This window comes from Panulirus ornatus, chromosome 5 (assembly GCF_036320965.1).
Source record: "Panulirus ornatus isolate Po-2019 chromosome 5, ASM3632096v1, whole genome shotgun sequence".
Taxonomy (NCBI): domain Eukaryota; kingdom Metazoa; phylum Arthropoda; class Malacostraca; order Decapoda; family Palinuridae; genus Panulirus; species Panulirus ornatus.
The window spans coordinates 3486831-3498276 of NC_092228.1; the positions used below are offsets into that span (position 1 = coordinate 3486831).

Consider the following 11446-nt stretch of genomic DNA (forward strand, 5'->3'; position numbering starts at 1 on the left):
CCCTGACTTCTACAAATGACAATCAAGGGTCAATACTTCTGCAGATGGTAATCAAGTCCAAAGTAGTGATGACAGAGTACTAGAATATAAGTGTAATATTGCCTTTGAAAATGTATGGGGAGGTGGATGAGGTTTTTTGCAAACACCTTGTCCTCCTGTGTAATGTCATTGTGAAATAACTATTCTGGAAGCTTAAAGATGCTTCAGATCAACCACTCAACACAAGCAAATAGATTATTATACACATACAAACCGCTGATAATCATGAAAATGAGATGAAATATTAAGTAGAATTTTAAACAAAGAAAAAAGCTTTGTTAAGGGATAGCACAGCTGAACAGCTTGAGCCACAAACATTTACACCTGAACTTTGACCCAAGTGAAACAGACAACCACACCAGCATAGCCTAGTTCTTCCGCTCTCATCCTTGAAAAAATTTAGCTGAAAAAGTAGAAGTGGAGATGCAGGTGTAATTGATTATTCCTACAGAAATAAAGCAATATTTTTTGACAAGTAATAAACTACAAAAATTAGTAGTAATACCGGGTAGGAAATGATGGAAATTTGAAGATATAAAAAAGAAAATTTTCATTTATATTCGCCTTTTCCCGCATTAGCCAGGTAGCATTAAGAACAGAGGACTGAGCCTAAGAGGAAATATCCTTACTTGGCCTCCTTCTCTGATCCTTCTTTTGGAAAATTAAGAACGGGAGGGGATGGATTTCCAACCCCCTAGCTCCCTCCCCTTTTAGTCGCCTTCTACGAGACGCAGGGAGTATTTTTCCCATGTATTTGTATTTTTCTTCATGGAAAATTTGTTTGAGACTGCTGAAAGAGGACTAGGATAACTGTTTAGATACAAGTGGTTAAGAGGTACTCAGAATTTTTTATGGTGACACTTTTTCAAGATCCATAATGCAATTCTCTCTCTCTCTCTCTCTCTCTCTCTCTCTCTCTCTCTCTCTCTCTCTCTCTCTCCTGTTCCTTTTGATTTTCTCATTCACTTCTCTGCCAATTGTAGTATGTTGTGACCTTTTCTATCATGAATTTTGTTTTTATTGATCTCTTTTGTTCTTGATGCTGGCGAGGGCCACAAGGAAAGCTAAGAGATCAACCTTTCAACCACATTTAACCTAAGATTATCGTAAAGCTTAACTACAGTAAAAGTAGGGTATTACCCAGACATTGTAAATGATCTAGCAGACATTTTTGCAATCTCTCAAGCATCTCCCCGGAATTCTAGAAGGTATAAGACAAATGATCAATAGTGGGAATCCTTACATTACCCAAATCGAAGAGCAAGTTTTATCATGACTCTGCTCCGAATTGGACATAATCATTTCTCACCCATAGATACTTGAAAGTCAAGGGTAAAGAAGAACATGTTCCCTATTGTCACACCTGTCAATCTGATTTGACGATAAGATCATTTTAACGGAATGTGTTCTTTTTAATCAAGAGCAAAAAGCAAATTCATTACATGACAAGTCCATGAATGAATTGCTTGGCGACTATTGTCAAATTGACAAGTTAATGGAATTTTTAAAGCAAATAAACTTTTTATACATTTTGATGTATATGTATTTTGATATATATTCTTTTCTTTTTTGCTTTGTGTTTATAAGCCCAAATTTTATAATTCAATCCAAGCACCTCCCCAAACCAACATCTTGCAATCTCCACGAGTAGACATCCTTGCTGTTACCTTAGCATTCCTGAAGCAAATACTCTAAACATCACCCTAGCATCTCCCGGAACAAACATCCAACACTTCCACTGGAAAACGTGTGAGCACCTTCCTTAAGATAAGCACGCTCACCTAGCTGATACCACACATGTAACATGAAGGTACCACAAATCCATAATACGAACTAGTAAACGGCCCTATTATCTAAAGAAGACGCCAATTTGGGATGAGTAGATAAAACATTCGCTTCGTCCGGACGAACAGTTCTGGCTCATGCGTTTCGTCCGGGTCTTCCTCCTGGTTGTCACTACCCTTCCTTAACTCCGTGAGCTCCAAACCCATTCCCCTCCACTCCCTCCGTTCCTTGAAGGTCAACATCAATAATTGTCAAGTGGACGATCAGGCAAGGTTACCGAGAGCGACATGGCCTCCGTCCACCGCTTAAAACGATCCCAAATCATGGCCATTACAAAGAACGCGGGAGACGTTTCTTATACGTCAGTTGGTCACGCAAATCGATTTTCGTTTCAATTAGGCAAAGAAGGAAGAGGGATAGTCTGGGTTTTATTAAAGCAAGGAGAGAGAACGGATTAGTATTTCATTAGAGAAGAAACACGATCTTCCTACCTAGACAGGAGAGAAGTCTATAGAAAAGACAATTTTTTTTTAGACATAGGGAGAGGAGTTGACCTTGAAAAAACGAGAGGGATAATATTAGACCTTTTTAGGCAGGAAATAAACATGAGACAAACAGGGAAGAAGGGGTCGATTTTGATTATTAAACAGAGCAAGATTCGACTCGTCTCTAGACTTTATTGCTTTCTGAGTATGTTAGATATTTGTTTATCATCACCCAAAAAGAAAAAAATATTGAGCATCAGTGTAATAGTCTATACCCAAGGAGGACCGTTACCATTTTCAAGTTCGTGAAATATTCGTTCTTCAAATCTTGTGGACGTCAATTTACACTCATAGGTCCTTCACATCTTGTATATTTCTTTCACAAATCTTAACACTCCTTCGCGTCTTGTACATCTTCCAATCACGTACAGGTCTTTCGTATCTCTTACAGTTCCTGCACATGATCAACAGATCCTTCACATCCTGTGGAATTCCTTCGCACTTGGCACGATTCCTTTACATTTTCCAAATGTCCTTCGCCTCTTGCACGGTTCTTTTACGTCTAGTGGACGTTCCCCGCATCTCGTGTACCTCCTTAATGTCTGGCAGAAGTCCTTGGCATCATTTACAGGTTAATTACATCTTACAGAAGTCCCTCACGCCTTGAACATTTCCTACAGTTGTCTCATGTCTTTGAGGTCCTTCGTGTGTAAGAATGTTAAGATCCGCTACATCACACAGCAGACGGAAGCTCATGGTGACCTCTTCCTGAAAATCAATGGGGGTCGTTTCTTATTCACAGAACTTCTTCCCCCAAATGTTTTCTTTTGATGTAGAGAACACACACACTCACACTCCTTAGTACATTAGCTTCTCAAACGGTCAGAAAATGGTGAAAGTGGCTTCCGTTTCATCGGCTTTTAATAGGATTACAATGTAATTATTTTTTCTCCTTTTCCGTATACACAGCAAATGACGTACGAGTAGTATATTAGGAAAAAGAAGACTACATATACAAAGGTCTGGTGGAGCGTCTACCCAGATAAAGATCAAGACACAAAGCTGTCTACCGGAATTCAATCGTGGCACTATCTCTCATTCCTAACGTCCTTCAATAATCTTTTATCTAAATTTGTATGATGAAAGTATGTATAATACCAAAAACTTACTTCAGATTGAACAATTATATCAAACACCCACGTAACTCTAAAGATAAGTTAATCACTTTATACGGCATAGATCGATTTTCAATATATCTCTCAACGGCTGATCATAAATATAATTTCAAAACTCCTGTAGTACTTTCATCATGCCTAGAGACAATAATGTTTAATATGATTCACGACTGTAGCAGGACATGAGTGTATCAGAAGGAGAGCAGTACCTCGGAGCCGTGAATAAGTCATCACCAGTTATCCAAAGTAAACTTTCATGGGCGATCGATGGTCAGTTACTGCTACTTGATTGTACCGCTTTTTCCTCGACTTTAATATATCAAAACACTTTTACATAATTGCCTACCACTCTCTCTTATAAAGAAAATATTATCAACATTTGAGAAATAGTCATAGGTATATCAGGTTCACGAAAGAAACTTAGAAAAAAAAAATAATGATATCAAGCGCGGCAGAAGGTTATCGTGTACCAGGCAGGTAGAAGGTGTGGGTTGGTTGACCAACAGTTCGTCAACCAGTACAGGAAGACCAGCCATCACAACCACACCTGACACACAGAATATCTAGATACTCTCGAACTCCTTCTGAGATAGTCAGTCATAAGTGGTTTCTATTTTTCTTTTTAATTCAAACTTTTTCAAAGTGCCTTAAGGACTTGTTGAACGGCGTCCAGCGTCGCTCAAGTTGAGGTGGACGCCTTATCCTCCGATCAGCGATGGTTAACCCAATAGTCTTCATGGACGGGGACCAGGTGTGTTCTTTGTACATACATAATTAAGACAAATTCATAAAGAAAATAATGAAGGTTCTGGATAGCGAGAAAATTCATCTTGATATTGAACTAGATTTCATTCACTGTCAATCAACAACTGTATTTGCACAGATTTCGTCATACAATATTGAACTAGATTTCATTCACTGTCAATCAACAACTGTATTTGCACAGATTTCGTCATACATGAAAAATTAAACATTTTCTTATTTGATATTTACTTACTTTTCCCCCGATATTCTTGTTTTTATTGAAAGATCTCATTTATCAAAATTATTTAGTATATGTATTTTCTGATACACAGATCTGCCTGTCCCCCTTAGGAAAAAGCAAAATAATGAGACAACAGTATTTTTTCTCGTTATATTTATTTTCATTAGTTGCTTCCCTTAACATTGTTAATCAAGCACTTTGACAATGTCCTGTATTGATTTTAATCTTGCCGAATCATTACACACACACACACACACACACACACACACACGCACACACACATTCACTTCAACCTTATCATGTAATGCAAAACAAATAATGCACAAATACAGTCTCTAAAAAAGAGACGTATCTCTTGATATGTTTTGAAAGATTGTCAGATTTGATATTCAAAATGGCCAACATGGATTACGTAGTAGAGCCCAGCTGTTCCATATAACTTGCCCTGGGTCATAATGACGTAGTTAAACACACTGAGAGTACCATTTTGTGCTTAGAGATTATGTAACCAAGAGTGGCCACAAGAGGGTAGTATTTCTTTTTTTTTTTTTTACCAAGAAACGTAACTCATCTGCCCCAGAGTTAAAGATTCACTTTTTGAAACTGTGTCTGAAAAAAAAAAAAACATGGAGGAGGAAACACGAGATCTTGAGCGCTTTCGTGTATTACCACATCTTCAGAGGACAGTTAGAGAACCAGAGCTGTAACTGTCCTCTGAAAATGTATTAATACACAAAAGCGCTCTAGATCTCGTGTTTCCTTTTCCATAATTTTTTCAGCATTTATAACACTCACGTGTCTTGTGATTTTGTTCATATATGTGCAATAGATTCGACAGAAAAATGGTGCCTACAAATACAATAGCTTGAAGCAAGTTTGCCTCTCTCTCTCTCTCTCTCTCTCTCTCTCTCTCTCTCTCTCTCTCTCTCTCTCTCTCTCTCATACACGCACCTTAGAACGCAATCATTGGTTTTGAAGACATGCATCTCTAAGTACACGTTGTTAACTCCCCTTCACTAGAAATATATTCCTCTCTCTTGCTGATGTAAACATAATGTAAAAAAGGAACGTTAACATTTCTGATGTTGATACGTAAGAAAATTGAAATACAATCTAGGAACCGTCTTTCTTATGTAATGCTAAACTTTAAAACGAAAACAGGAACATTCTCAAGCAAAACTTATTGAAATCACTAATCGATACATGCCTCAATATATTTCCGAATATATTTCGCTATTTTCACGATTATAGGTCAAATTGATAACACTGATATAGATATATTCATATCGTATTTCTTGTAGTTCTTTAGAATGCAAATTTAATACAATCTGCAGAATACAGCATCTCATAAGATTTATCAGAAACTTTTCTATCTCGGTTTTCTGGTAAGTTGTGTAGTTTTAGATTACTAATTCAAGAATTCATACATATACACTCGGAGGTCTACCTAGGTATGATGAACGCAAATTTGTATTAATTTTCGGAAATTGTCGATAAATTTCATTTTTTTTTTTTTTTAACTTTGTAGGGTGATATTTTCTGAGAATAACCCATTCTCTATGTAGAACATGTGGTTATTGGTACATGGTGGACATTACTAAGGAATAAAAGATGGTTTTCAGATGAATTCTACCCTGAGATGTAAGTTAGCAAGCAACAACCGCTACTCAGGAATGTACGATAATACATACTTCACTTTTACATCCTATAATAAGCGCCCTTCTTCATCATCTAAACCTTCAATGTACACGACACATTAATCTACTTCTGTCGTCTACCAGTTAGTAATAAGATTCGCTATATCTGTCGTGGTGAATACCCAATTCTATTTTCTATTTTTTTTTCTTTGTAGTTATCATTATACATCTGGCCATTCAACTCGTAGATATCTGCACTCCATGCAGGAGCAGGGAAATGATGGCCTGTATCTATTTCTTACGTTGACGATGATACAACTTAAGTGGACGCAACTACTTTTTCGCGGTGTCACCACTAGAAGGCGGAGCCTAGTTAAGACCACTGTGTGTGTGAGTGTATGTCTTTGTATTCTAATCAATCATGTCATTAATCCTGCGGGTGTTTTGCAGGTATAGCCATCATTAATAAAGTAATCAGTCATTAATAATCAACAACATTTGGGAGATGGATTATACTGGAACACAAGTAAACACGTGAAGGATGATATTTTTCATAAGTTTATTGAAATTCTTCCATGTATTAGACCTACATTTTGTTTTGGCTGTTCTACCCACCCTCCCTCCCCTTGCCTTCTCGGCACATCCTGCCACTAAAGGTACCCACCACCAGTGTCATGTAAAGCCTTCTGGAACGCTACAAAGTAAATGTTATTGACCATAGCTCAAGCTTTCTAACCGGATTTAAGTGGTGTGTAATTACAAAGGGGATCAATAGGGACTCCTGTGTCGTGTGTGTCAAACTGTCGAGGATATATATAGCCGCTTTGGGGAAAATGCCTAACCTTCTTTTGCAATGGCCGGGTTCTAGGTAAGTGTTAGTTTGTTTACGGTCTTTTGGTTAGATTTGTTAGGTTTTGTGGTGTTGTATGAGTTAGGGAATAGTAGTGGTTTAGGTATTTGTTAGTTTACAGGATGTATTTTAATGGGAAGAACTTCATAGGTTCATATGTGTTAGACTGCTATATGTCAAAATGGTTTTAGTGATAGGTTATTTAATGCAGCCTAGGAATTATGTTGTCTAATGCATCAAGGATTTGTGTTAATAGACATGTGTTAGTGTGTGAGTTATTACCTAGCTTTTTTGTTTCGATTATTATCATGTACATTTAATGTGTGTTGTTTTGCGTTATGTGGCTTAATGTATTTGTTAGATCCATGTTAGGTGGTTGATAATTTACCTAGTTTTATGGTTGCATTATTTGAGGCATTCTTATGTTACATGGCTCCTATTTCAGCTCTATGTTAGGCATTGCTCTGTTGCCTGACTTGTGTTATATTTATATAGATAATGTTATTTTTCTCGTACCTTCTGTTAGGACTCTGTTACTTTGTGTGCAATGTCTGATATTCATCCATGTTAGAAATGAGTCAGTTTAAGTTTCTCGACTCTTAAGTACATATATGACGCTGATTATATCATCAGTATGGACATTATCAATGACCATAAGATGCTTGCGAATGTAATTTAGATAAGAATAGATGACAAAAACAGGGTGTAAATACGTTAGAACATAATAGTACGAATGGGCGAGGTTAGCTGCAGAGGCTGGGTGTAGCTGGAGAGGCTGGGTGAAGAAGACTTCAGAACGAGGGAATGAATATTTCAAATATGGAGGAGGAGGAGAGACGAGGAGTGAAGGAAGCTTCGCTGTCATGGCCCGAACAAATTCAGTAGGGCAAGAGGCGTGAATTAGTTAGAATGATGTGGATCAATGTGTTATAAGGAAAGTGAGGTACCGTCAGCAAGCTGAACCCAAGCTATGAAGTATTCATGGTAAACCATAGACTAGTCTGGGAGGACTTGGCTGCGGATGGTCAGCCCTGGTTTCAGTACATTATACATGGCGGCTGGGTTGTAGCTGGGTGGTTGATTTGGCTTTTAGGTCCATCAAGCTGCCAGAGTCATATAATGGTGTTCCGCGTCAAACACACACACCCAGCAGCTGAGTGATCATCTACACCTTCAAGGTGTCATCGCTAATTCTAAGACCACTTCATATTTCCCACAATGTATGTGGTCCTTTGAGGATGACCTGTGACCTTTAAGTCTCACCTTCACCCTCATCCCACATGAGAGACACCCCCACCCCCCCTTCCCCTTGAACTCCTACACCCACTCCACAGGAATGTTTCGCCACAATGGTGGCGGCTTGCCATTACGACAAGTGCCACGTTCGATCCCCGGGCTGCCCTGATGGGTGAGCGGTGTGCTTGGTGGCTGGCTGTTCCCGCCCGCCTCGGACGTCCCAAAGGTTCACGCCTCCCTGCCCGCGATCACCAATAATTAGATGATGATAAAACGTTTTCCTTACATTTTCCGATTATTTTATTAGCATACTTTTGACGTAGAAAACCCTATCAGGATTTACGATTGACTGCGCCAGGAATACACCTATTTTAATCAAGCGTGACAGGCTGTCTGTTTATGTTCAGTTCAATCCTCTCTATTTAAGCAAAGGGGCGATGGCGATAGAAGCTTGAGAGAAAAAGTTATTGGATGATTGTGTCGTAGACTTTATGATACGTGAATGCTTTGATCGATTATCGTTTGAGCGTTAAGCTTATCACCTGAAGGGTCATTAAGACCATCAGCATCAAGCATATAACCACCAATCATCCTTATTGTAGAATAGAGTGTTTAAGCTGTGTTATGGGCCCTCAGCGCACACAGACGAAACATCGCTTCTGTATAGCAGACGAGTAAAGAGCCTAATGTACACCTCAGGGGAGCAGGCCCGTGTATTATGTGAAGCAGTGTACTAGGATAGCGCCGTAATGCTTGTATGAATGATACAGTATCTCATGGGAAGCGTAGCAGTTTTATAATGCTCCTGTGTTATCCTGTGCCTTGTAAGAGAGTAATAGTCAAACAGTATTATAAAATCGACTTTTTGAAAGCATATTCATGTGTTTGCGAGACAGACTTTGATAGGCATGGATTTGAATTTTACTGTGAAGGAATTCATCATGTTTCGACACCACACACTCAGTCACTCACATCCATTTAAGAACCCACTACACTGCACAATACACCCGGTCGACCTGTGCCAGTATTGACATACCCGAGACGGGCTGTCATTGGCAACAGCCAGTGTCAAGCTTATTTTTGGTGAATCTTTACACACACACACACACACACACACACACACACACACACACACATGATTTTCTAGAATTATTAATGAACCAGTGAATTGAAGTAGTTCATTGAAATCCCATTAGTTTTGTTTTTTTCTCTGACGATAACGGATGACTGCCCCAATATTCTCGCACGCATGAATGTCGACCAATATGGCCGCGTCAACAAGACGGTTCCGGAATGTCAACATTAAATATGAGTTATGGATCCTGGCCATGCAGAACCTGCTAGTCAATCATTCTTTTTCCAATCATTATATATATATATATATATATATATATATATATATATATATATATATATATATATATATATATTATATATATATATATATATATATATATATATATATATATATATATATATGTATATGTATATGTATATATATATATATATATATATATATATATATATATATATATATATATATATAATGGTGCTGCAAGTGACGAGGTTTGTGTTGTGTTGCAGATCATGCGGATGGTGCTGAGCGCCGTGCCATATTTCCTGCTGTGTATGGTGTTCTGGGTGTTCATCCGGCTGGCCTGGCGCTGCATCAGCTTCCCCATGGAGCAGCGCAGCATTCTACGGAAGCAGGAGGAGGAAGAGAAGGAGAAGAAGAAGAAGTAAGACGGATGGACCAGCCTCAGGAATGGTGCGGGGGAAGGAGGAAGAAGAAGAGGAGGAGGAAAAAAAGAGGGAAGGATATTGAGATACGAGAAAAGGAAATGATGAACCAGTCTTAGACAGATATGAGGTATGGTGGAATAATAATAATCTGAATTTGAAGACCAGTGATAGACGAAGTAGGACTACAGAGGGAAGAGGATGAATAAGGAAAAGCAGAGATGACATCAGGAGCAGAGATGAGGAAGACCAGCTGATAGATGGAGGTGAGACAGATATACCAAAGATAAATTACAGAATAAGGAGAGGAAGGTGGATGATACGAACCTAAGACGACATCTTAAGGAAGAATACGAGCTTGATATTAGATTCAGACGATGGGAGAAGCGGAATGAAGAGGAACAGACCACAGTACTAAGCAGTAGCTAAAGAAAGAGGAAAAGGATGAGAGATTTTATGATGGCAACGCTCCCTTGAATTATAACGACCGATGGGAAACTTCGATATTAATTCTTAAGACTAGAAAATACCTGTCGTCCGGATGTGGGTCTGTGAAATTCATTGCCACTGTTGTTGGACTTGACAGACGGAGCACAACCCATGTCATGTCCCTGTGTGAAACAGAAGCACAGTTAATAGTACACATTGCCCAGTCATGTACATACTCCCCAGTAGTCATGATCATAAGCCCTACTACCACTTCGTTCTGAAGCTGTGATTGCTTGGGACAGAACGTAACTCACTAACCACCATTGACCTCCAGACATCTACCGGGAGTTGGGTACGTGTTTTCAACAAGAACTTTAAGGGTCCCGCTACAACGTGAACCAGCAGTTTATTCCTCCCAAAAATGATGTCTTCACGCCTTAGTTAGCTATGATAAGTTAGTATCATTGCCACGATCAAAGGTCGAAGGACAACTGCTATCTTCTTCAACCGTGAGGCACTGGACAGCAATTCTCTGATTCATAACCGACCGTACGAGTCAAAAGTTTCATGCAAATTCCATCCCTCTGCTGACCTCATTTATCATAGAAGTATTCTTTCTATCATTCAAAATCAATAGCTCTTAAACTGGAAAAAAGGCAGAACCTCGAATGAAAATGTATGTTGATTTGGCAACAAAATCTTACCGTTTGAATTATAATGGTGAGTCGGGGAAATTTTTATCAGTTCATTGAATTAAACCATCACGTTTAATGAGACGTTGTTATTCCACTAGAAAATAGATTGGAGTTAGAACAAAGGGAAATATATCCTTTACTGCACTAGATGGTGAATAAAACACTTGCAACAGGATTTGTATACCAGTAGATGTTAACTGACTTGTTTTCTCTGTTTTCTGTTTTCATATTTAAATATCAGGGTCACATACATGCATATTATATATGATTAAGAGATGAATCATTGTCTTGGATGTATGTAAAGTCGCACAACTGACGAAAAATGGTTTCATTAGTTTATTTTACACGAATGCAATTGTTTTTACAAGTGTAATAAATATTTTTCGTAAA

General features: G+C 38.5%; 1 long non-coding RNA gene across 1 annotated transcript; it reads left to right on the forward strand.

Moving 5' to 3' along the window:
* Positions 1-4006: 4006 nt before the first annotated feature.
* LOC139746680 (uncharacterized) lies at positions 4007-11446 on the forward strand. The gene is made up of 2 exons (XR_011712191.1): positions 4007-4235; positions 9777-11446. It is a non-coding gene; the product is annotated as an uncharacterized lncRNA (long non-coding RNA).